Raw genomic sequence first — 24,700 nt, 5'->3', positions numbered from 1 at the left:
GTGTGTTGGGGGAGGAGCAGGAGTTGAAGTGGATTACACCAGCCTTCTGGGCCTCTCAAGTGAGGCTGTTCTATGACTCCCCAGGTGCTGACTCCTCTGAGACCCTATTCATGGACACACCCCGCCCCCTACTTCAGCCCTGGCCAGCTGCATCCCCTTTCTTCAGCTCATGCCTCCACATTGTCATCCAAGCCAGCACCCCCTGCACCCCTGCCACACCATCAGCTCCCGCCCAGGTCAATCACCACCATCAGTCACTGTGCCTCCCCCCGCCCCTCCCCCGCCTACTGTCAGCGTTCACTAGACTCATCAGAGAAACTCTCCCTTCAGGCTGAACTTTCCATCCTCTCCCCCTTGAAGGAGACTATTTGAGGAGAGGTTTATTTAAATCCATTCAGATGGTTTTGAGTTACCAGAGGGAATTAAACAGGGAGAAAATGGAAGGGAAGAGAAGCATCAGAGCAAGTGAAGAGCCAGCTTGAGAGAGAGCACAGAGAAAGCAAAAAAAAAAAAAAGAAAGAAAAGAAAATAAGAAAGCCTGGGAGAGAATGAAAATTATTCCTTTGCTGCTTTTCTCCATGAACGCTGGGAGACAGAAAATTGCCAATGACCTGTCCATACAAGGTTTTACTGTTCTTAGCGAGTGGAGAGGACTGTATGAGCTATAGAAACTAGTGCTGGTTCCTACACCAGGAGGCCACCTGGAAAGGTGAGGGGAACTGAGTTTTGACCAAGCTCTGCCTCTAACGCGTTGTATGACTGGGCCAGTCTCTTCCCCTCTCTGGGCCTGGGCTTTCTGACTTACAGTGTAGGAGGTGGCTGGGGCTGGGAAAGGGGGAACTAGCTTGATGAGTGCCCAGGAGGTGAGTGCTGTTATTGTCCCCATTTTAAAGATGAGAAAACTGTGGCACAGAAAATAAGCAACTCAGGTTCACACAGCTAATAAGTGATGGACGCAGAATTTGAATCCAAGGCAGTGTGGCTCCAGAGGCTGCACACTTAAAGATGGTGCCATCTCCCACTCTGCAAGAACTCTGGATCTTCTAGGATCCTTCTAACTACATGACCTTGGGTGAGTCACTTCTCCTCTGGGCCTCAGTCTACCCATGTGTAATGTCTGCTTCTTTAACCTACTGCCCTCTCAGGGTTGCGGAGAGGAGCCCAGAGTCAACTCCACATTGGAAATGAGACGCTAGAGACAGGATTTGGTGAGTGAGGACTGCGTCTGTGCCCAGCCAGCGCTTTACATGCATGATCTCATTTAATCCCCTCAATCTCATCTTCTATACCTGAAATAACTGCAGCACAGAGAAGGCAAGTGACTTACCCAGGGTTACCATGGGGAAAGGTCGGAACCAGGGTCCAGGTTCCCGCTCTCAACCCTTGAGTTGCCTGAGGCAGAGGTACTGGGCGGCCTAGGGCAGTGGTTCTCAGACTTGGCTGCACACTAGAATCACCTGGGGAGCGTTGAAAAACGGCCCTGGCCCCACCCCAAAACAATTAAATCGGGATCTCTGGGGCTTGACATTGGTATTTTCATAAATCTCCCTAAGTTAATCTAATGTGCAGCCAGGGTGGCCTAGAGAACTGGGACAAAAGTATTATAATGATGGGGGAGGGGACCAAGTCCAGGCTGGGGTCAGGGCAAGAGGGAGGGAGCTGACTGAATGTGTCCAGGAGACTCAGCATCCCATAATATTTCTGAGTTGGAGGAAAGCCCTCCAAACCCAACTGCCCGTTTTACAAGGGGGAGCCTGAGGCACACATAGAAGAAAGCTTTTGTCCAAAGGGACAGAAGGACACATCTGGAGTTTGCATTTCTTTCCCTGCCTCTTAACATCAAACCCTTTCCTCTGCCCTGGGCAGGTGGGGCCCACCCTTTACAGATTCCCTTGCTCCCATTTTGTAGAGGAGGAAACTGAGGCTCCAAGGGGAGAGCCCGGCTGCCCAATAGCACACAGCCAATAAACATTAGAGTCGGGATTGGGAGGCTGCCTGAGCCAGCTCCACCCGTGCTCCCGGTACCGGACCAACTGCGTTCTAGGCTGCTGGGAGGCTCCGCCCGGGATGACCAGAGAATTCGGCAGGGTTAAAGCGTAGAGTAGGATCCCTGAGACGGTCCTCGTTTTATCCGGCCAAATCAGGCCTTCTGGGCCACCCCGCCTTCTGAGCTGGAGCCGGCGGAGCCGGTTCGAGGCCAGGCGCGCTGGGAAGGAAGTCCTGGGGCCCGGAGCCCCCTCCCCTCCCTCTCCGGGCTCCTCGGGCCTGGAATTCTTTTAATTGGAGACAAAGCCTTTAATTCCGAGAGATCAGATGAAAGGCTCCAAATGCAAATGTGCGGGCAAGAAAGCTGCTGGTGAGAATAGGCTGCCTTCAAAGTGTAAATGACTAAAGGCCTCAGCCCGCAGAAGAGGAGGGGCTCGAGCAACCGCCAGGGCAGGCGGCGAAGCCGCGCTGGGCTCCCTCAATTGCTTCGATTCAGTAATTGATGGTTCCCAAGCAGCTCTTCAGAGCCCCAGGCGTGAAAAGAGTCCCACAGGCCTGTGCTGGCAGCTGGGCTCAGCTGTGTGACCCGGGGCAGTTCGGGCAGTTCACTTCATTTTTCTCAGAGCCTCAGTTTCTTCGTCTGTGAAATGGAACTAGCAGAACACACTCCGCGGTGGTGAAGCCGGAAAGAGAAAATGGGTCTGAATGGCGGGGCACAGGGTGGGTGCCGAGGCAAGTCGGTGGCCTTCTTTCCTTCAGGTGCGCATATTGTTCTCCTTCCTGCTTGATCCAGGTTCAGCACAAACTTTCCTAACTTTTCTTCAAATCTCTCCACCCCCTAAATTCCCTACCATCACCGCCCCCTCAAAGACTCCTTAGTCGGCTTCCCTCGACCATTAGAGAAAGGTCAGTTGATTGGCAGGGTTTTTGTGCGGTCCTCCCTTCCAGAACTAGAGTGTCCATGAACTCATCCTTTTCTATGAATGCAGAGTATTCCATGGTGTATATGTGCCACATTTTCTTAATCCAGTCTATCATTGATGGCAGAATGTCCATTTTTCTCAGCCCCGCCTGCGGACAGGAATGGGGGAAGGAAGGAGGTGCTTGGGGGTGGCGGTAGATGGGTGGGTTGGGGGAGTAGAGAAGCAGGAGCTGGAAGACCAGATCATGAAGCACCTCAAGGGGTGTGTAAGCAGCCTAGGTTTATTCCTTTTGTTTTTTCTTTTTTTTTTTGAGACGGAGTCAGGCTCTTCGCCCAGGCTGGAGTACAGGGGCGGGATCTCGGCTTCTGGGTTCAAGTGATTCTCCTGCCTCAGCCTCCTGAGTAGCTGGGATTACAGGCGTGTGCCACCACACACGGACATTTTTTTTGTATTTTGAGTAGAGACGGAGTTTCACCATGTTGGCCACGAACTCCAGCCTAAGTTTATTCTAAGGACAGAAGAAGCCATTGGACGATTTTGAGCTGTGGTTTGCTGTGATCTGATTTACATGTCTGAAAGATTTTTCTGGTTGCTGTGTGGAGAATTAATTGTAGGAGCATAGAGAGAGGAGGCTGTTGTCGGAGTCAGGGGAGAGGTGATGGCAGCGTGGCCCAAGATGGTAGCCATGGAAGAGGAGAGATAAGTCCTTGCCTTGCAATACTTGGATAGGAGATTCTGGGTAGGAGGGAAGTGGAGCCCCCAACTCCAGAGGCACCATTCTCAGTGTATTCTCTGTGCTCTAGAAGTGTCACTCACATAGACTCTCCCATGGGCATTGGGAGAAGGGGGCAGCAATCCTCTCTCAGCATGTAACCAAGACCTGAAACCTCCACCTTAACCTCAAGTTTTGCCTTCCTTGCAACCAGCTGATTTGAGGGAAGTTGCTTATCTGTAGGCTCCCTTTCCTGCTCTCCCTTCCCCAGGGATATTGCTAGGAGCTTTGGGATATGGCTTCAACCTCCTATGATGGCTGCTACCTTGCTCTGCAGGTACTGGGAGCTGGGGTCACTGTCTTCCCTTCATCAGGTGTCTGGAAAATGGGGAGAGGTGACTGATAGCAAAGGCAGATGAGGAAAATGGATCAAAAGGAAAAAGAGAATGCCAGACTTGGAGCATGGTGGGTGTGGAATATGGGGGAGAGCTGGGAGGAACTGGGGGGGAAAGAGACAGGGTGGAGTAGCTGAGAAGAGGCTGATTGGCGCAAGTGTCTTGGATGGAGCTCAGGAAGTCCACTGAGACCACTGAGGTAGGTTCAGATGCTGAGTTATGGGCCTAAACCCCAGGCCATGGAGAAGCTTGTGGATCCAGGAGCAAAGAGCACCAAGAGGGTGAGCAACTTTGCCCTGGGACTAGAGTAGAGGCCACTGTGACCCCAAGGGGTGTGGCCTGGAGTGGAAGCAGCTGATAGGAGCACAACAGGGGAAACCCCGAAGATGACCAATACTTCAGCAATGGTCAAGACAGGCTGTCCTGGCAACTGGCCTTATCTAAGCAGTTTGCCCTGTCAGTGGGGCCCCATGCAGAGGACAGGCCTGAGAAAGAAGAGCCTGGAACCCTGGGGCAGGACAGTGACAGAAGAGTCCTTCAGAAGGAGTGAAGGATATTTTAGAAGAGATGCCTTGGGAAAGCCAGTTAGCCTCTCTGGGACCTCATTTCCTTATCTTTGTGCCAGGACTGCTGTGCAGATCCAGCCTGGTCCAGAGCCCTGGCATGAGGCAGGTACCCAGTACTTAAGGTCTTCCCTTTCTGTGCCTGTCTTGTCTATCCAGCACCCTCCAAGCCCAACCAGCTTGCTTACTGTTCTGCTTGCATTCAGTTGCTGGGTGGCTGCACTTTTTTCTCTTTTATGTGTTTTACTTTATTTCCTGTTGTCAGTCAAAACCCCTGCTGAAGTCTGTGCAGCCAGGCAGGCTAAGTGCTTGTGTGCTTGGCAGGCCTGGCTTGGGAGGGCTTGCACCACCCACTCATCTGTCTGCTCACCCATCCACTGGGCTGCCATGAGCCTTGTCTGCTAAGGTAGCAGTGGGGGTGCAGGGCATCCCACATCTGCTCCCCACTTTGCCCACCGAGGCCCCTGCTGCTGCCCAGGAAGGAGAGGCAGCTGAGCCAGGAAAGACAAGAAGGGAGAGGGGGAGAATGAATGACTTAGTCTTAGGGGGACAGAGAAGGCCCAGAGCAAGAGCACAAGAAGAAGAAGGGGGTTCAGAGTTATAGCAACCACAGCGTCATACCTACAAGTTCTTTGTGAAGATGGAGAAAGTTGGTCAGCAGAGAGGGGAGAGGCAGTCAGAGAGCCTGGAGGCCCAGCAGAGAGCAGAGGGAGGCACTGTGAGATTGAGAGGATGAGGGAGACAAAAACAAGGAATGAAAAAGAAAGTCCAGTGGGAAGCAGTACAAAAATCGAGGAAAAACTGTGAGGGGTTTGGAAATTGCATTTTTGCTTTTTGGGCCCTTGAGCCTTGGCGAGCAGGGCTGCCCCATAAACCTTGGGATTAGCGGCTCTGCTGTCCTGGGCTGGCCGGCACCTAATGGAAGCCACCTGGCTGGCCGCAGGCCCTGGCCTCGCCACAGCCCTGGGCCCAAGGGGCTTCCTCAGAGACAACTTTATATGCAAATTTACAGTTGGGGAGCAGACCAGGGACAGAGGACCCACATCAGGATGTCCTTGTATTATCTGTGTGGACAGTTCAAAAGGGCGGAGGGAGCCCATAGTCCTCCTGGGAAGCCCCCTTAGTGGGGACCCTGTGGAGGGCATGCTGATGTCCAAGGGTAGGTTACCTCTGTTGCTTCTAAGTCCCTGCCAGGACTCTGCAACCTCATGGTACTGTGCCAATAGGACCAGCCACAGTGGCACGACCTGCCCCAGCAACCACCTGTCTATCCCATTTCTCCTCCCTGTTGTGGACTGTGGTAGAGGCTGCAGCAATGCTGACAGGTAGGAGGTGTGATTCCCCTCATTTCACAAATGGTTCAAGGGAGGCAGAGAGGGAGAGGAAGTGTACTGTTCAGGATCACACAGCAAGTCAGGCACAGGAACCAAGACTTTTGGATTTGTCTTGGAAAAGGAGGAAAGGACAGGGACAGGAGACGGAGAGCTGGCTGTAGGGAGTGTGTGTGTGTGTATGTGTGTGGTGGGGTGAGGTACTGGGGGACCACAGAGGGTCCCGCACTGAGAAGCAGAAGGAGAGGAGTCAGGAGAAAGCCCTGGCAGGGGCTGGTGGAAAGGCAAGTCCTGAGGCTGGGAGGATGTAGCCAAGTAGATGGTGCTGCTCGCAGAGGACCACAGGTGGGCTTGGTGGAGGACCACAGGTGGGACTGGTTGGGTGCAGAGAACAAGATCTACTGTCCCTTTGGCAGGCAGGTGGCAGCCAGTCTGCACCAGGGAGATTGGATCCTAGCTAGCCACAAGCTTCTTGCCCTGTGGAAGAGAAACTGGCCTGAGAAAAGGGGGAAGTTTGGGACTTCCCAGCCCTCCCGCTAGGAGTGCACATGAACACATGCACACACACACACATACATATCCAAACATGAGGATTTAGGCCAGACTCTAGACCGACCCAGCTCAATACAGAAAGATGGTTTCTAGAAATGCAATATTAAACCTGGAAAAAGCTGAGGGTCCCTTGATGTATATGGAAGCACCACGAAGGCCTTTGAAGGGTAAGGGAAGTGAGGTGAAGTGGGCTGCCCAAGGTCGCACTGAAAGCTCAAGGAGACCTGGGGGCCCTGGGGCCAGAAACTGCCTTTTCAGTGGCTGCAGGTAGTGGGGTACTTCAAGACCATGCAAGAAGCCAGTAGGATGAAAGGAGGTGGGGTCAGCAGGATGGTGAAAGAGGGCCCCATAATTACTCACATTTATTGAGCATTCATTGTGTGCCAGACAGGTGCTATGCCATTCTCAGGATGTACACTATCTCCTTTAAGTCTCACACAAATTATATGAAATTGGAATGGTAGTTAGCCCATTTTGCTGACAAGAAAATCAAGGCTTGGAGAGGTGAAGGGATTTGCAGCTAGGAAGTAGAAGATCCAAGTCTGTCGGAGCCCAAGTTCAGGGCTTCGACTCCAGAGTGAATGAGAACCCCATGGCAGTCAGGAGAGAAAGGTAGGATGGATGGGCGGGGAGACTGTGTCAGGGTCCTGGTCCTGGTGAGTGCTCCCTTCATTCCTGGACCCCCACCTTCAACTCACTGGAGAGGAGAGCCTCGGTAGCATCCTGCCTGTAGTCCTCCCCTGGGAGCAGGGCCCCCACCTGGCCAGGGCTGTCCACCAGACTGTGAAGACAGGGAGTTGTCATCTCTTCTGCAGAACAAAGATTTCTGACCTCACCCACAGCACAGCTGCAGATGGGCTCGCTGGGGAGGTCCAGAGCCACAGGATGCAATGCACTGAACCCCAGGGCAGCCAGAATGCATACAGCCTTCTACTTCCAGCTCTGCTGAGTGACACAGCACAAGTTCCTTCCCGGCTCTGGGCCTCAGTGCCCCCCATTGTACTATGAGGAGTGGGCTGAAGTTGTCTGAGGGCTCTGCCAGCTCTGACAGTCTAGGAATCTATGACATAAGCACATGGAAAGAGAACTGACAGTCTGGCAGGCCATGCCAGGCACCAGATGAAGAGCACTACAACTCCTCAAAACGGAATTGGAGCTCAGAGGAAGTGAGGTTGGGATGAGTTGGACAGCCAGTGAGGACAGATGGGCTTTCATTCATTCCTTCAAATGAGCGAGCATGTGTTGAGCGCCTACTATATGCCCGGCACTCTGCTAGGTGCTGATGATGCAATAAAGAGCCTCTCTCCTGAAGGAAACTTAGCTGCCTGCCAGCAACAGAATTGATTGTCCTTGGAGAACAATGGAGGGATGTCTTTCCTTTCCTTCTCTGTCGCTGTCCTTTTGTCTCTGGCTTTCTCTCCTCTTCCTGTTCCTCCTCCTTCTCCTGTCTTTTGGGCTTTGTCTCTCCCCTTTTCCCCTGCCTTTCCCCCTTTCCTAACTGTATCTCTGTCTTCCCTTCACTTCTCTGCGTCTCACTAATAACGGGAGTAAGGGGTGGGGATCTGAGGGGTGGAAACTCCCACTTGAGCTCTCCTGCTAGCCTGGATGAGGACATTTGGAAGCTGAGAGGGGACTAGATTAGAGAGCAGGATTGGCCAAGGCCTGGGCTGACAGCCATCACCCCAGGGTCATGGGAGGGGGGGGTGCTAGGCAGGGGCACCTATGACACAGGTCTCAATCAATGGGGCACTGGCCCAACGCTAGAGCTAGAACTGAGTCATCCCCTTCGCCTCCCAACCAAGAGACAGGACAGGGCTATGGCAGTGAGGACAGATCCCCAGGGAAGGCTGAAGAGCACAGAGTCGGCGACTCGAGACAGGGAGGGACTTTTGGACAAATGCCATCTGTTATTTTCATGCTTGGAATTCCAGTGGAGACTAGAGTTGAGGTGTTTGAGTTGAGATGAAAAGAGAGCTCTGCGAATGGAATCAATGAGATGGCGAGTTCAAGACTGCACGTGAGTAACCTCGCTGAGCCTCAGTTTCTTCAGGCATAAAATAGAGATAGTGCCAATCACCCAGAGTGAGACCTAAATGATCCCACCTAAGGGATAGTGCTTTACAGATTATAGGGATGGTCTGATCCCCTCCAGAGGGCAAGGACAGCAGGCCACAGTGCTAAGGAATGGGGCCAGGCTACAGGAGGGGCTTCCTGGCCTGGCAGTGGTAGAGCTGGGGTGGATAATTTTGTGAGGGTGAGGGCTGAGAGAAGAGAGTGCAGTGTGAAAAGGTGAGTGTGAGCACAGAAGTAAGGAAAGCTTCCTCTGTGGCCACCAACTGGCTGTCAGGGGCACCCAGTCCTGCAGGCCAGAGCAGGGCATCATTCATTTGGGGCCCTGCCAAGCATGCAGAGGCAGCATCCTGGTGGTGGTAGGAGCATGTGCTTTTGAGGCAGAGACTAGGGCTCAAATCTTGGTTCAGTCCCTTTCCGGCTGTGTGGCCTTGAATAAGTCAGTTATAGTCTGTAGCTCTCAGTTTTCCTCATCTATAAAATGGAGCTCACTGGGCCTTACTCATCAAGTTTACATGGTGCTTGGCAGATGTTGAACACATGTTTTCAAGTCCCTTCCTCCCCCTGGGCCTTAGTCTCCCCATTTGTCATAGAAAGGGGATTGGACTAAATATTCTATCAGGTCCCATTCAGCCCTAACATGCAGATACAAGCCATGATTATTATTTGTGTTTCTGAATTACATTCAGTGAATGAGTCAGTCACCAGCAAAAATGTGATGGTGTGGGTGCTATTTGGTGCTGGAGGATGGGGAAAGAGGGTGTTCCAGGAGCAACAGAGAGTGTCCTGTCCCTCAGAGAGAAGGTTGGAAGTCTGCTTTCTCTGGCAGGAGCACCTTATTATTGTTGTTGTTGTTGTTGTTATGATTATTATTTTGAGATGGAGTCTCACTCTGTCGCCCAGGCTAGAGTGCAGTGGCATGATCCCGGCTCACTGCAACCTCCGCCTCCCGGGTTCAAGCGATTCTCCTATCTCAGCCTCCTGAGTAGCTGGGACTACAGGCGCCCACCACCATGCACGGCAAATTTTTGTACTTTTTAGTAGAGACGGGGTTTCACCATATTGGATAGGCTGGTCTCAAACTCGTGACCTCGTGATCTGCCCGCTGGCCTCCCAAAGTGCTGGGATTACAGGCGTGAGCCACCGCACCCAGCCTAGTGGTGCCTTATTACAGTCCAGGAATAGCCCCCAAATATGCCTGGCACTGGGGGCCTGGGTGGCACTGCTGTAGAGCCTCATTGGCCAGATCAGGCTGGAGACATATCTGGGTCTGGGTCTGGGTCTGGGTCTGGGGAGCTTGACTATGGCAGCTGGAAGCAGAGAAGCCCCATCCACTCAAGCCCATGTGTTTCCCTTCCTCAGGAAGCAAAAAGAAAGACTTAAAGGATTTAGACCTCAGGGGGAAAAAAGAGAAGAGAATTAGAACCCAAATCCACATCTGGCCTTACAATATGGCTAACCCTAAGCTCTCCGCCCACTGAAGCGTGGGGAGCGGGGTGGGCAGGGGAGCAGCTGGAACGATCCAAACTGCCTTTCTAGTGACATCACTAACAACACAGGCGCCCATGTGGGGCAGGGCTGACTGCCCCCATCTGGATCCACCCAGAGTGAGGAAGGAGAAAAGATGGGGCTCCTGACGGAAGCCGAAGTTCCTGTTTTGACTCAGCTAGAAATCTCTTAGGGCTTTGTTCTCCCCATCTATAAAATGGGCCCACCCTGCTCTCTTGCATGCAGGATAATATGATTAAGCCTTCTCTGTAGAGAAAGGTGAGCAGCAGACACACATACCATCCCCTGGAGTGGATGCCATGCACCTCCATATTCCCAGCATTAGTGCGACGGAGCCTATGGGGGAAGGGGGGCCTTGGTGGCCATAGTCTCTCCAGTCAGTCAGAGGCATTTCTGACAGAGACTGGTAGAATCAGCACTGGCAGGGCCTTTATATCTTGCTCTGCAGCAGAAGAGAGCTGGGTGTCCCAGGATCACCCAGTGAGACCAGAGCAGTAGTGGGACTTGCCCTCGGGGCTCCTGCCTCCCAATCCAGGCAGAGCCCTTTCACTGGCACCTCATTGCTTCCTCAAGGCCCTCAAGGGTACAAGGGAATCAGGTCCTCAGAGATAAAGGAGAATTAACCCCTTACCTGGTGGGACTGGGGCTGCGGGCTAGTTCTCTTCGTCTTCGCCCTTACGATGCTTGTCCCTGTCCCAGACTGGATCTGTGCCACAGCTCCTGGAGCTTTGGGACCCTCCAGACTAGGTTGACCAGATAAAGTACAGGACATTCAGTTAATTAAAATTTTTTTTATTTTTCATTTTTTTGAGACGGAGTTTTGCTCTTGTTGCCCAGGCTGGAGTACAATGGTGTGATCTTGGCTCAACGCAACCTTTGCCTGCCAGGTTCAAGTGATTTTCCTGCCTCAGCCTCCCAAGTAGCTGGGATTACAGGCATGCGCCACCACACCCGGCTAATTTTGTATTTTTAGTAGAGATAGGGTTTCTCCGTGTTGGTCAGGCTGGTCTCGAACTCCCAACGTCAGGCGATCTGCCCGCCGCGGCCTCCCAAAGTGCTGGGATTACAGGCATAAGCTACCACTCCCAGCCTCAGTTAAATTTGAATGTGAGATAAGCAATGAATAATTTTTTCGTATAAGTATGTCCCAAATATTGCATGGGATATACTTGTACTAACAGTACAAGTATTGAAATTCAGATTGCAATTGGGTGCCCTGTATTTTGGTTTGCTAAATTTGGCAACCCTGCTCCTGACGGGCTGCCTTAAGGAACAGTAAGAGATGGCTGCCTCAGGGTCTCTGGCCCATGGGGCAGGGACTTCCCACTTTCAAATCCCTAGTCCTCAGCTGATCAACTGGAACCTCTTGCTGGCTGAGGGAACATGTTTAATTTGGTCGCTCATTAATTTGCACAGCTCTCTTTCTTCATCCTCCTGGGCCTGGTGCTGCTCTAATGAGTTAGGGTGGTAATGAACAGGAACTCCTTCATGTGGAATAGCACAGGTCCACAGGCACTGGGGTGGGCCCCTCTGCCACCACCTTAACTGACCCGCCTCAGGATCAGGTGAATGGCATTGAGGGGATCTGAAGAGAGCCCCTGCCTCCAGGACTGGCCTCAGTAGGAAGGTCTGAAGGGGAATTGGGTGGCCAGCCTCTGACACTTCACTGATGAATTCCACAAGCGTGGGGAGGGCATGGAGGCTGAGGGGACAGAGAACAGACTGCAGAAACAGGTGACAGGCCGGGCAGCAAGGTCTGTGACCCCCAACAACCCTCTACATTGGGACTTCAGAAATTGGGCAAGAAGATTCCAGTATGTGAGGGCAATGGAAGAAGGCTGAGGTCAGGGCCTGGAGAAAACTCAAAGCCATATTCTCCAGAGTGAACACTTCCCCTGAGCCATTCTGCAAAGAAATACTTTTGTGGTTAAATTTGTTTGGGAGACACAATAGACTGTGAGACACAGAAACACACACATCCTCAGCAATTTGCCTGTACATTAGCTTACTGCTCTGAGAAGTCCTGCAGTAGAAAACCAGAAACCAAAAAACTATTTACTTCGGTTTAACTGGGCTTTTCCATATTTGTTTGACACAGAATCTTTTCTGTCCTGATGCCTCTTTTTTACTCTTCCCTTCCTGGGCACTGTTGCTCTCTGGGACACACTTTGATGTTCTACAGCCATGCCTCAGCTGGGGCAGAGTGGCCACTATGGGTAGGGTAGCAAGGTTCCTCTGGGCCCTAGAGGACATACCTGCTGAATCCCATCACACTGGCCTGGAGTCCAGGCTTCAGCTCAACCCTCTACCTGCCCCGTTCTTTCATTTTACCTGGACATTTTTCCTAAGGCTCTCTGGGTCCATCTGTGCCCATGTACGTGGGCACATGTTCCTACATATATCTATGCAGAGGTGCGTGTAGGCACACTAGTGACATGCCTACCAGTGTGGGCTAATCCAGAAAGCCCAAGAACATCGAGAGAGAGAGAGAGAGAGAGAGAGAGAGAGAGAGAGAGAGAGAGAACTGATTTTGATTTTCTTTCCTGGTCCACTTTCTTGGGTAACTAATTCCTTCCATCATTCCACTAGGAAATATCCTAGAAGTCAGCTAATGATGAAGTCCATTCTGGTCACGCCATTTGCCTGAGCTCATGGGCTAGTTCCTTTCAGGACTGTGGAGAAAGGTCTCCAAAGTGCAGAACTGTGAGGCCTGGCCTGTACCCACTGAGCAATGCGTAGCAGAGAGGGACAGAGGCTGCATTCTGGGCCCAGCAGTGCCAGTTTAAACATTTGTTTCACTTCTCTCTGCTTAGGAGGATTCTATAAATGACAGGAAGGCCTCCACTATAGCATCAGTTCAAGACTAAAGGTCAGCTCCATGAGAGCAGGGACTGTGTCTGTCTTGTTATCCCTGTGCTCCTAGTGCCTGACACAAGGTCTGGCAGGCTGTGCATATGTGTTTGTGTGTGTGTGTGCGCGTGCATGTGTGTGTGTGTGTGTATGCATGCATGCAAGCAGGAACATACTTAACAAATGTTTATTGAGCACTTATTATGTGCCAGGCATTGTCCTAAGAATTTTACATGGAATAACCCATTGAATCCTCACAACCATCCTCTGAGGTAAGTACTATTATTATACCCACTTTACAGATTCAGACACTGAGGCACAGTGGGTGAGTAGTTCACTCCAGGTCACACAACCAATAAAAAGTACAGCCAGAATTCAACACAGGCAGTCTGACTCCAGAGTTCTTTCGCTAAACCCACGATTCCATACTTGATGGTTCAATGAATAGTTGTTGGGTGAATGTAGAAATGAATGCATACATGCAGGAAGGAAGGAAGGAAGGAAGGAAGGAAGGAAGGAAGGAAGGAAGGAAGGAAGGAAGGAAGGAAATACCAACCGATGGCAGCCCACAACCCTCTAGCAGCCTGATGCTTGGCATACAGCACTCCCCAGGGCTTCCTTCCAGAAGCCCAGCAGCAGTGACATAATGAACACACCCTCCCGGCCGCCCACACCAATACCACCGCTTACCTCCCTCCCTCCCTACCTCCCTCTGGGCCTTTGTCACATTTTGCTCTCACCCTCCTCCTTCCACACTGCTCCTCCCAGCCACTCCCCAGCCCACCAGCTCCTTGACCTGCCTGCCTGCCAGTCTGTCTCCTCTTCCTTGTGTGCTTGCATGTGAGCCATGAAACCCACCGCCTCTAAAAACAAAGCAGGCAGCCATCTCACCCTCGTGCTGCCACTTTGATGTCCCCTTCTTAGGAGCAGCAGGGTGCTGAGCCACCCTGCACAGACTTGGGTCCCAGGGGACAGGTGCCAGCAGAGAAGCTCCACACACGAAGGCCCAGGCCAAGAGGAACATGGGTTGTTGGAAACCAGGGAAGCAAGAGGCCTGGGAGGGACCGCCCAGACCTGCAGGGCCGGGGGGCTTTCATTCTGCAGCCTTGTGTCCACCGTGTCTCCAGGGACTAGCTGCTAATAGATTTTTATTTTATTTGAATTAATTAATTAATTAATTTTTTCACTGAGACGGAGTCTCACTCTGTTGCCCAGGCTGCAATGCAGTGGCATGATCTTGGCTCACTGCAAGCTCCGCCTCCCAGGTTCAAGTGATCCTCTCACCTAAGTCTCCCAAGTAGCTGGGACTACAGGCTCCTGCCACCATGCCGGGCTAATTTTTTTCTTTTTTTGTATTTTTAGTAGAGACCGGATTTCACCATGTTGCCCAGGCTGCTCTCGGACTCCTGACCTCAAGTGATCCACCAGCCTCGACCTCCCAAAGTGCTGGGATTACAGGCGTGAACCACTGCACCCAGCCAACATGATTTTTAAATAACACAACCTACCCCTCACATGAGTTTAGCAGCCTACAGTTGACAAAGCACTTTTGCATCCATTTGCCTAATAAATCCTCATTATGGCATAATTGGTAAAAGCCTTAGATTCATGATGCCTGGGTTTGAATCCTGCTTCTGTGGCTTCTTAGCTATGCAACATAGGGAAAGTCACTTATACCCTCAGAACCTCAGTGTCCCCATCCTTAAAATGAGCATTATAGCAATTCCTAGTTCACAGCATTGCTGCGAGGAGTAAAGGAGTTGATCCATGGAAAGTACTCAGCATAGTGGAGTGTGTAGACATACACTATTTAGTATGTACTCCCCAGACACCAGGCTTAGTCCTTTTGCTGTTGTTTTTGTTTGTTTTATTTGAGACGGAGTCTCACTCTGTCACCAGGCTGGAGTGCAGTAGTGTGATCTCGGCTCACTGCAACCTCGGCCTCCCAGGTTGAAGCAATCCTCCTGCCTCAGCCTCCCGAGTAGCTGGGACTACAGGCACGCACCACCACACCCAGGTAATTATTTTTGTATTTTTAGTAGAGATAGGGTTTCACCGTGTTGGCCAGGGTGGTCTCAATCTCTTGACCTTATGATCCACCCGCCTCGGCCTCCCAAAGTGCGTGAGCCACTGTGCCAGGCCAGTCCTTTTAATCACAGGTTCTCTTCAGCAATCTCATGAAGTAGAAGAGGAAACTGAGGCTTATGAAGGAGAAATGACCTGCCCAGAGTCATCGAGGAAGTAGGTCTGTCTGTCCCCAAAGCCCAAGCTCTTTGGGGAAACTGAAACTCAAAAGACGGCACCAGTCTGGGTTTGGGATGAGACTGACTTAATCTAGTGCTCTTTTCACGGTCCCTCAAATGTCACTTTTCTCTCTTGAATGCGATAGATCCAGGTGTCTCCTACTCCCTCATTCTCCCCAAGCAGGCTGAAGAGCACAGAGTGGGCGACTCGGGACAGGGAGGGGCTTTTGGACAAATGCCATCTGTTATTTTCATGCTTGGAATTCCAATGGAGACTAGAGTTAAGGTGTTTGAGATGAGATGAAAAGGGAGCTCTGCGAATGGAATCAGTGAGATGAAGGAAAGTTTGAAGTTTCCACTGTGTTCCACATGTCCCTGGAATACTGGTGTCCAGGCCAGCAGGTGCCAGGTGTGCCCGCCTGTCTGCAGACACTGGTTATGCCTGGTCCATGCTGCCACTGGCCAGCTTAGCTTGTGCCACAGGTACTTTTTCCATGACATTTGTTGGCACCTGTCCCCCAGGAGGTGGGCCCCTCTTCACTATTCCTGGCTTGAGTTCCAGGTGTTTTTTTTTGGTTTTGTTTTTGTTTTTTTGTTTTTTTTGAGATGGCATCTCGCTCTGTCACCCAGGCTGGAGTGCAGTGGCTCACTGCAACTCCGCCTCCCCGGTTCAAGTGATTCTCTTGCCTCAGCCACCCCAGTAGCTGGGACTACAGGTGCACACCACCACACACAGCTAATTTTTGTATTTTTAGTAGAAATGGGGTTTGGCCTCGAACTCCTGGTTGGTCTTGAACTCCTGGCCTCAAGTTGATCTGCCCATCTTGGCCTCCCAAAATGCTAGGATTACAGGCTTGGGCCACCATGCCCAGCCCGAGTTCCAGGTGCTCTTGACTGGCATCACGAAGGCTAGAGGAGCTGCTCTTGAAAGGGAAGGCTGTGGAGACCAGGGGAAGAGGAAGAAGCAAAAGGGGCTTCTTGACCTCTTCCCCATCTTGGCCCCTAACTCCTGGCTCCCACAGCCCTGATTCCTCCCTCTTCTCCCCTATCTTCTGGCACACACGAGCAGATGGCCCCACCCAAAGCCAGTATCACCTCTGAGCTCCATTGTTCCTGCCAAACAGGCTAACAGCAGAGGCCCCTGTGCTGCTGCCCACTGAGAACCTATCACAAGGGAGGTCTGGGAAAAACAGGCTGGGCCACAATTTTCAGACCTCTGGAAGGAGAGCTCCTCAAAGGAGAAAAACGAAACACCTAATGAGCCCCTACTATGCACTGGGGGTTGGACATGTGGGCTTTAATTTTCCTGACTGAATCCGCCCAGCCATGCAAAGCAGGTATTCTTGCCAACATTTTACAGAGGAAACAGCTGAAGTAAAGTGACTTGTCGAGAGTCCCATGGACAGCAAGCGTTGGAGCTGGGGCTGAACTCAGGACTGGCTCCAAAGTAGGCAGGCAGGCATGCCTCTCTGTGCACTGGCTCTTGGAATGGGTGACCCAGCTGACTTCGGCTCTGTAGGATGGGGAGGGTTTGAGGAATGAGGCACTCTGGACTTTAGAATTTGCCTGAAAGCTGAGATTTTATTCCAGTGAGTGCCCACCTCATAAAACCCCCCAAAAAACAAAACAAAACAAAACAAAAAACCAAAAAGAGCACTCCTTTTTATGTTTTGAGACGGAGTTTTACCCTTGTTGCCCAGCCTGGAGTTCAATGGTGCAATTTCAGCTCAACACAACCTCTACCTCCCGGGTTCAAGTGATTCTCCTGCCTCGGCCTCTTGAGTAGCTGGGATTACAGGCATGAGCCACCACACCCGGCCCAAGATCACTCATTTTTGACATACATGTTTAGGAAACATCTTTCTCATCTTCCTGGCCTCTGCTTTATAAAGATTTGGGGTCGTCCTCATTAATAGCCCGCCATTATCAGCACTGTGCTGTGGCGCTCTCCCCCAGGGTGTCCCCTCTAGGCTAAATGGCCCCAGCTTGTTTGTCTTCTTTGAGCTCTTGTACCTGGTTGGGGTTGTTTTGTGTTTTACTAGTTTGCTGCCTACTCCCCTGCTGTCAGGCCATCAGCTCTCACTTCTTGACACTTTTAGTGTGCCTGCTTCCAGCAGCCCCTCTGCCCTCCTTCTGATTTACTGCTTCTAATTTGCTGCGGACTGGGGAACCAGATAACCAGGCCTTGTTCGAGTAAACAGGAGGGAAAAACACTAAGGAGGGTCCTCCTACAGGTAACCTGCCTGTGCTTTAGTGTAGGCACTTGGTGGCAGCCGAGAACCTGAGCAGCCAGCAGCTCACAGCGCTCAGAACTAAAGCCCGTGGCCCCCACATTTACACCGCCAGGTGCCTCCTTATTCTGACTTGCACCAGAGGTGATCTCAAGGCCAGAGCAAGTGTGAATCCAGCCCTTAGTCCTAAACTGGCCAAACAGTTGAGGAGTAGCACACCCAAGATAAGAGAACTGCCACATTTGCTGAGCAAACAAGAGCGATTGAACAGAGGGTTGCCCCTGCCTCAAGGCATAATAACGGGCAGGGGGGCATCTGAAGACCTCCAATATCACTCCCTTTCCCACCCTGCCTCCCAGAGGCTCTGCAGAGATTCTGGACTGAGGAAGCTCCCTCTCTCAGCCTTGGCCCTAGCCCTGCCAGGAAAGCAGGGATGGAAGGGGGACTCATTCCAGTGTCCCTCATAGCATGGGGGCTCATTCAAGGCCCCAGAGCTTGGGTAGGCTGGGCCCATCTCTGCCTATGTCCAGGCCAAGTCCCTCACACTCCCACAGCTGCCCCCACCTCCACCCGACTGTGGCAGGAAATGGTCCAAGCTGAGCTGGGCCTGGCTCGCCACCTCAGCAGTCCAAGGGCCTGCCTCTCCCCCAGCCTGGGGGAGGGAGGCGCCACTGAGGGGGAAGCACTGAGGCAGATTTAGGACTTGGGTGGAGTTTGAAGCCCCCAAAAGCCATTTTTCAACCTGAAAACTGAACCAAGCTGGTCTGGAATTGTGACTGGAGGATAAATGTGGACCCCATGGTGTCATTTTATGGTCAATTTTCAGAGTGTAACTGCACTTTAAGCACTAACGCTGAGTAGCAGGAAAAAACTTCTTAACCGTAAGATCTATTAAGAGTGCAGAGCTGGCTCCCAGGGGCGAGGTGGGAATGCATAGACGTGAATCATTGGAAACAGGTCTAGCCCAGGCGCTAGGGAATAGCCCAGCCCAAGCTGGGCTGCAGGGAGGGAGCGGGCAGTGCTGGAAGGATGAGAGGGCTCCTCCAGCTCCTCAGCCCTGCTGGTGGTGGCTCATGGTCACTTTCTCCGGTGGCCTGGAGTCCTGCCTGAGTCTCTGGACACTGTCCTCTCCTGGGCAGGGCAGTTGGGCTTGTTACACTTGGCCGCTCCAAGCAGAAACTGAGAAAAGGCAAAAGCTGGCATAGCGGCCAGCCTGGTGGGGTGGTGGCAAGGCAGGAGGGCTAGCTGGCTGCTGAGCTGAATAGGACTGATGACTCTGTTTCCCTGGTTGTCCTGTTTGATGTCAATCACCGGGCTCAGCAAGCTCTTCAACCAGACACAGCTGGCCCCCAGGGAAATAGGACAAGAGGCCAGGGAGGGTCTAGGTTATTTGGAGTTAAAGACCTGCAGGAGGGGGCAGAGTCGGGGGCAGGGAGTTTGGAGGAGGGGGTCAGAGGGCCAGAGACGGGAAAGGATGGCGATGGAGGTCTCTAGTGATGGCAGATGGCAGATGAAAGGGGAAGCTGGGGACCAGGTGACCTCCAAAGTTCTTTTCAGCTGGAAAAACTGGTTCCAAGGGACACAGGAGTGAAGAGATGAACTAACTGCCAGACAGGACCTTCAACAAACCGAAGGAGAGCCTCCCAGTCTCAGAGCTGTGGTCCAGCCATTGGGACACTTGCTGAGATCCCATCTAAGATTTAGGGTCAGAGCTGGCAAGCAGAGATACCAAAGGACACCAATCTGAGGAAGGACAAACAGAAGTTCAGGCCTGGCAGTGAAGAAACCTCAACTGAGCCACAATTTACTGTGTGATCTTAGGTAAGTCTTTTTCAGTCTCTGAGCTTAGATTGACCTATTTGTATTCATAATGGGTAGCAGGGAGCTGAGGAGTGAAATTTGAACCTGATGAATTCTTTTTCTTTCTTTCTTTCTCTCTCTCTCTCCCTCTTTTTTTTTTGGACAGGGTCTCACTCCTGTCCCAGACTGGAATGCAGTGGGTGAGCACAGCTTACTGCAGCCTCCACCTCCTGGGCCCAGGTGATCCTCCCACCTCAGCCTCCTGAGCAGCTGGGACCACAGGTAGGCACCACCACACTCGGTTAATTTTTTGTATCTTTTGTAGAGATAGGGTTTCACCATGTTGCCCAGGCTGGTCTCCAACTCTGGCCCCAAGCAATCCAACTGCCTCGGCCTCCCGAAGTACTGGCATTACAGGCGTGAGCCACCGTGCCTGGCCCTGATCAATTCTTTTACGTGTTTGAATATAAAGGTCTTAGAGCATTCCAGGATTCCTCAGACTGGTATGCTCTGGGGTGGGATTTCCTGGGGGTCAAAAATAGAAATAAAACAAAATTACTGGCTAGGTACCAGGGAACGTTCTAAGTGCTTTTTACAAATATTAACTCCCGTAATCCTCACAACAGCTCAGTTAATTGAATACTATTACCCCCATTTTGCAGATGAGGAAATTGAGGCAGAGAAAAAATAACTGACAGACTCAAGCACCAAACTGACTCTGAAACCAAAGACACCCTCTGCCTTCTTTCTGGTTCATTTCTCTAGCTGGGTGACCCTGCCTCATCCACCCTGCACCTTCCAGGGCTTCGTTCTCCTTCATGGCTTTCAGCACTGGGCAAGGTCTCTCCTGCCTGAGCCGGGCTGTCTCCCTGAGGTGCCCTTCACCTCCCTGTGCTTCCTCCCCTCCTTCCCCTCCTCTCTGGGGGAGCTGAGCCAGGCTCAGGTTTCTCCATTTCCAGGCTGAGTCTCCTGCCTTGAGCTGGGCGCACTGAAGAGAAGATATCTTGCTGACCTTGCACTTTCCATCCACTCTGGGGCTCTGGGCTCTGAATGGACACATGAGGAGTCCTGCACCCGCTGTCACGGTGAGGGACTGAGGAGGGGGGCTGGCCTCTTGCCCCGGACCTCTGGTGTGGGAGAAGTTACCCCAGTCCCACTGAGCAGGCCTGAGTTTGAAACCCACAGGCGTCTCTGTGCAGATCTGGGGCAGAAGTATTGCTGAGGGCACTGGAGGAGGAGCCGGGGCCAAGGGCTGGGTGGGATGTCCACCTGATTGTAGTTACAAACCCCTTCTCCACATGACAATGGAGTACTTACTAATTCTCCCTTGCATTGGACTAGTTTCTTCCTCAAGCTTTCTCTTTTGGAATGACAGAGTGTTAGAGATAGAGATAGAGTGGAGAGGGCTGGATAGACCCTTAGAAATCATTGAGGCCAAGTCTTTTTGTTTCCAGATGGGGCGCATGAGGCCCAGAGAGGGCAAAGACATGCTCAAAGTTGCACAGCAAGACAGCCACGGAAGCAAGTTGGAACCCAGGGTTCTGGACTCTTCCCAGTAAGTGTCTTATCCAGCTTAGTTCCACCCCTCACTGTGGACAAGAACCTCTATACTCCGCCACACACACACACACACACACGCACACACGCACACACAAACACAGGCTATGCACGATGGCCTAGGGAAGCAGGCCGTTGGGAGTGAAGTGGGAGGCACCCAGAGGCTGATGAGAGGCAGAGGCCAGGAAGGCAAGGACTGAAACTGTGCCTCTGGGGTGGGCGTGACATTCGGAGGCGTGGATGTGCGCTGGGATTTTTTGTGCCTTGTGAGCCACCCTTGCAAGGGTGGAAGAGGCCACCGAGAAACGCCCAGCCTCACTATTGAGGTCTTCACTGATGCTTAAAGGATTTGGAGGCCTCCAGCAAAGTCACTGGCCCACCCCCTGGATTTTCCCTCGCACTCGTCTCCTTCAGGCGTTCAGAGGCCCACCCGGTGCACCCTTTCCCCTAGTTTTCCAGATCGCCGCTGCTGCCGGGTGAGCCAAGGGCCATGGCCACAAGGGGGCACTGGCGCTCCATGGCTCCGGCGGGCGCGGAGGCGCGCTTTCTGCCGGTGTGGAGGGGTGGGGGCGCGGGGGCAGCAGGAGTTTGCATTCGGCTCCCCCACTCCTGGCACCCTCCCTATTTCCTCTTGGAAGCCTCCCTAATCCTCTTATGCCGAGGGTCACATCCCTGGGCCCGGGGACGAGGTGTTTCATTTTCGATTCGCCCCTACTGCCCCTGGGGGAGGTCCGTGAAACGTAGGGAGGGGAGTCCCCTGGGCTGGAGCCCTCTTCCCTGCCCCTCTGCCCACCCCTTTTCCTTGCTCTTGTCTTCAGCTTGTCCCCTTTTCGGGTGTATCTCTCCCTTCATTCCCCGCCTGGTCAGCCTTCTCCCTTCTCAGAGCCCACGTTCCATCTCCTCTCCTCGGACCTTTCCCCTCCTTTCTTCCTTATCAGCTTTCGACTTTCACTCCCTGCTTCTCTCTCCCCCGTCCTGTTTCTCTCCCCTTGTCCTCCTCTCTTCTCCCTTCCCTTCTCTCCCCTCCTCCTTCCCTCTTCTCCATTCTCTTCTGCCTTCCCTCTCCTTTCCCTCTGCCCTGGCTCAGACGGCCTCTCCCTGGAGGAGTGGAGATGTCAGGGTGGAGTGGGCCTCGGCCCTGCCTCTTCCCAGGGCTGTGGGCTTGCTCCCAGGCTTTGTGGGTTGAGACAGGGAGTGAGGGAGGGAACATCCAGCGCTGCTGGAATCTGGGAGTGGAGGCAGCCGCGGGTCAGAAACTCTCCAGTCCTCTTAGCAAGTGCAGCCTCTTCTGCAGGGGAGGGAGATTGAGAATCCAGAGACCTGGGGCCTGCTCTCAGCTCCAGCTCTGACCTCTGGCCTTGGTCCTGGCAGTGTGACCTTTCCCATCCTCTCTCTGAGCTTCAGTTTGCCCCTGAACACAATGGAGAGGTAGATCTCTGAGGACTCTCCCAGCCCTTCCTCTATTTTTTTTATTTTTCAGTGGCGACTGTCAATCCCAGGAGGCCTGAGCGTGGCTTCTCCCACATTCACCCTCTGTCCCCATGGCCCCCTTTAAAATGCTAGGGGCCACTGGTATGACAGAGAGGGGTCTGTGTCTGTGAGTTGCACTGGAAGAGGGACTGGGGTTGGGTGTGGGCCCTGATGTCAGCATGTTGGGGAATCTGTCTGGCGTAGTTGCTTCCTGACTCTGGAGATCTGGGCAGCTCTTGGTGCCTGGAATTGTAGAATGTCAGTGCTGGAAGAGGTTTGGGGCAGAGATAAGTCAAACACCAATATATGAGACCCCTGTGGTCCTCACTCCACCCTCCAGCTCTATACCAGGGTACACACCCAAGGCCTATTGCCTGCCTTTCACCTCTTAGCTTCCAAAAGAACTTAGAGAGGGGCAAAGACTTGCCTGGGTACATGCAGCAAGGTGGTGGTGAGCTGAGACCAGGCCCTGAGGCTCGCGCCTCTCAGCTGTGAGCATGCTGGGGCTGTGAGAACGCAGGTGAGGTGGTGTTGCCATCTGGCACGTGCTTTGGGGGACTGGTGAAGTGGAGGAAGGTGTGTGTGTGTGCATGGCAGAACTGGGGGCAGGATGGGAGGTGGGAGTCGTTGGGGATGATTGCCTGCTCCCCACCTCTTGTTCTGGGCACACACCCATCCTCGGAGGAGACAGCTCTGGAGCCGCCAGTGGTCCTTGTTGCAGCTGGAGGGTAGCACCCCCACCTGACAGTGTGATTTATCACATTCTCCCTTTCTCCCCTCAGCCCCCAACCTTCCTGCAGACCCCAGAGAGGGCCCAGCCTGACTTAGAGGCAATTCACCTGTTTTTGATTTGAGACTCAGGTGGACTTTTCTTTCTTCTCATCAAAGAAGTGGTGAGGGGAAGTCAGAGCCCCATCCATCACCCCAGCCTCTCAGCAGCCTTGGGGAGGGGGAGCAGATGGGCAGGGGAAAGGCCCAGTGATCTTGCAGCCTCCTTAATTCCCAAAGGGAGCCTCCCAGACAGCCAGGCAGGGTATTACTGGCCCAGACATTTAGGTCTCCTACAAACGCTCAGGAGAAACCACCTAAGAGGTCCTTCATTGGTGCTCTGGATCTCTGGAGGTCCTAGGACCAATTTTTGTTTTCTAATCCCTGATGCCTAGGCAGGTAAGGGTGGGGCCTGGGAGGGGCTTGGGCCCCAAACAAAAGCAGAACAAATATTTAATGCCTGGAGAAAGAGGGAAGGGGATGCAAGATGGAATTCATTTTGTTTTCATCACCTGTTCTGGGCCAGACTCTGTTCAACACGTTATCTATCTGATTTAACTCTCCGAACACTGCCCCATTCTCCAGACGAGGAAACTGAGGCTCAGAGAGGTAAAGTGATTGGTTCAAGGTCAAATCACAAGGGAACAGGTAATGGGCCAGATTCAGGGTTACAGCTGTTTGGCTCCAGGATGTTGGCCTGGCCAGGAAAGATGACCCAACACACGCTCCTGTGTGATTCATCTCAAGGCCACTCCTAACATACATGGAACCTGTGCAATTAGAAAAAGGTATCCCTTCCTCTGGGCAAGGTACATGGGTTGGTGCAAAGAGCTGGGGCTGAAGTTTAGCTCCCACTGGTCACCTGCAGCAGGCACTCTTGAGCAGGGCTCAGCCTACACAGCCATCCGCGTGGCCCTACTTGGGCTGTCCTTTCTTTACTGTGGGTTGAGCAAATCCTGGTCTAGGAGGGGAAGAGAGGAACCTGCCAAGCCATGAGGCCAAATCCTCCTTCTCCTTATCCCCCTCCCGTGAATGTTATCATCATCACCGTCATCGCCACCATCATTTCAGGCATCTTCATGATACTACAATTACTAATAACAGGGGCTCCATTGTAGCTCAATCTGTTTGGAATTCTTCCCCGAAGCAACCCATTTTCTCCCTGCTGGACTCTTTCCTCCTCATTACACCCCTCTCAGTTTCCAGCTAGCAGAAGCCAATCCCGTGGGGAAATACATTCATGGCTGGGCCAGCTGGGTGGCCTGGGGAGATCTGAGAGAGATGAGGAGAGCAGGGGCACTGTGCAGGCTCAGGTATACTGGCTTAGTTGCTGTATGGCCTTGGGCAAACCACTAATCTCTCTGGGCCCAGCTCCTCATTTTCAATCTGAAGGGGTGGGATGGATGATATCTATGATCATTTCCAGCTTGGCCTCTTGGGCTGCTGAAACCTCTGTATTCAGAAGTCCTGCTCCCTTCTGTGCACCAAGGGATGAGAATAAAGCACCCTTCGGATTTCTCCCTGCAGCTTCCAGCCAGACAGGACACCAGAGGCAAGTTGGCCTGGCTGCTTCCTAGCTGTGTGACCTGGGACAAGCTACCTTACATCTCTGAGCCTCAGTTTCTTCATCTGAACAATGGAGATGATTGCACCTACCCTGCAAGGAAAGGCTGCTGTGAGGAGTCAATAAAATAATATATATAACTGTGCCATGCACAGCCATTCACATGGTAAACATTC

At 52.5% G+C, this 24,700-nt stretch overlaps 1 long non-coding RNA gene across 3 annotated transcripts; it reads left to right on the top strand.

The window, feature by feature from the left end:
• Positions 1 to 539: 539 nt before the first annotated feature.
• On the top strand, positions 540 to 24,695 carry LOC107128581 (uncharacterized). Of its 3 annotated transcripts, XR_010584137.1 has the most exons (8): positions 540 to 709; positions 1,146 to 1,208; positions 14,791 to 14,908; positions 18,923 to 19,186; positions 19,332 to 19,447; positions 20,125 to 20,250; positions 20,620 to 20,720; positions 24,488 to 24,695. It is a non-coding gene; the product is annotated as an uncharacterized lncRNA (long non-coding RNA). The 3 variants fall into 3 exon arrangements; XR_001488001.3 differs by lacking the exons at positions 540 to 709; positions 1,146 to 1,208 and adding an exon at positions 2,282 to 2,745; XR_006695476.2 differs by lacking the exons at positions 540 to 709; positions 1,146 to 1,208; positions 20,125 to 20,250 and adding an exon at positions 2,285 to 2,745.
• The last annotated feature ends 5 nt before the right edge of the window (positions 24,696 to 24,700 follow it).

The sequence above is a fragment of the Macaca fascicularis genome, chromosome X (assembly GCF_037993035.2).
Source record: "Macaca fascicularis isolate 582-1 chromosome X, T2T-MFA8v1.1".
In the NCBI taxonomy this organism is placed as follows: Eukaryota; Metazoa; Chordata; class Mammalia; order Primates; family Cercopithecidae; genus Macaca; species Macaca fascicularis.
The sequence above is the reverse complement of the archived record's forward strand: the minus strand, read 5'-3'. Positions and strand labels throughout refer to the sequence as shown.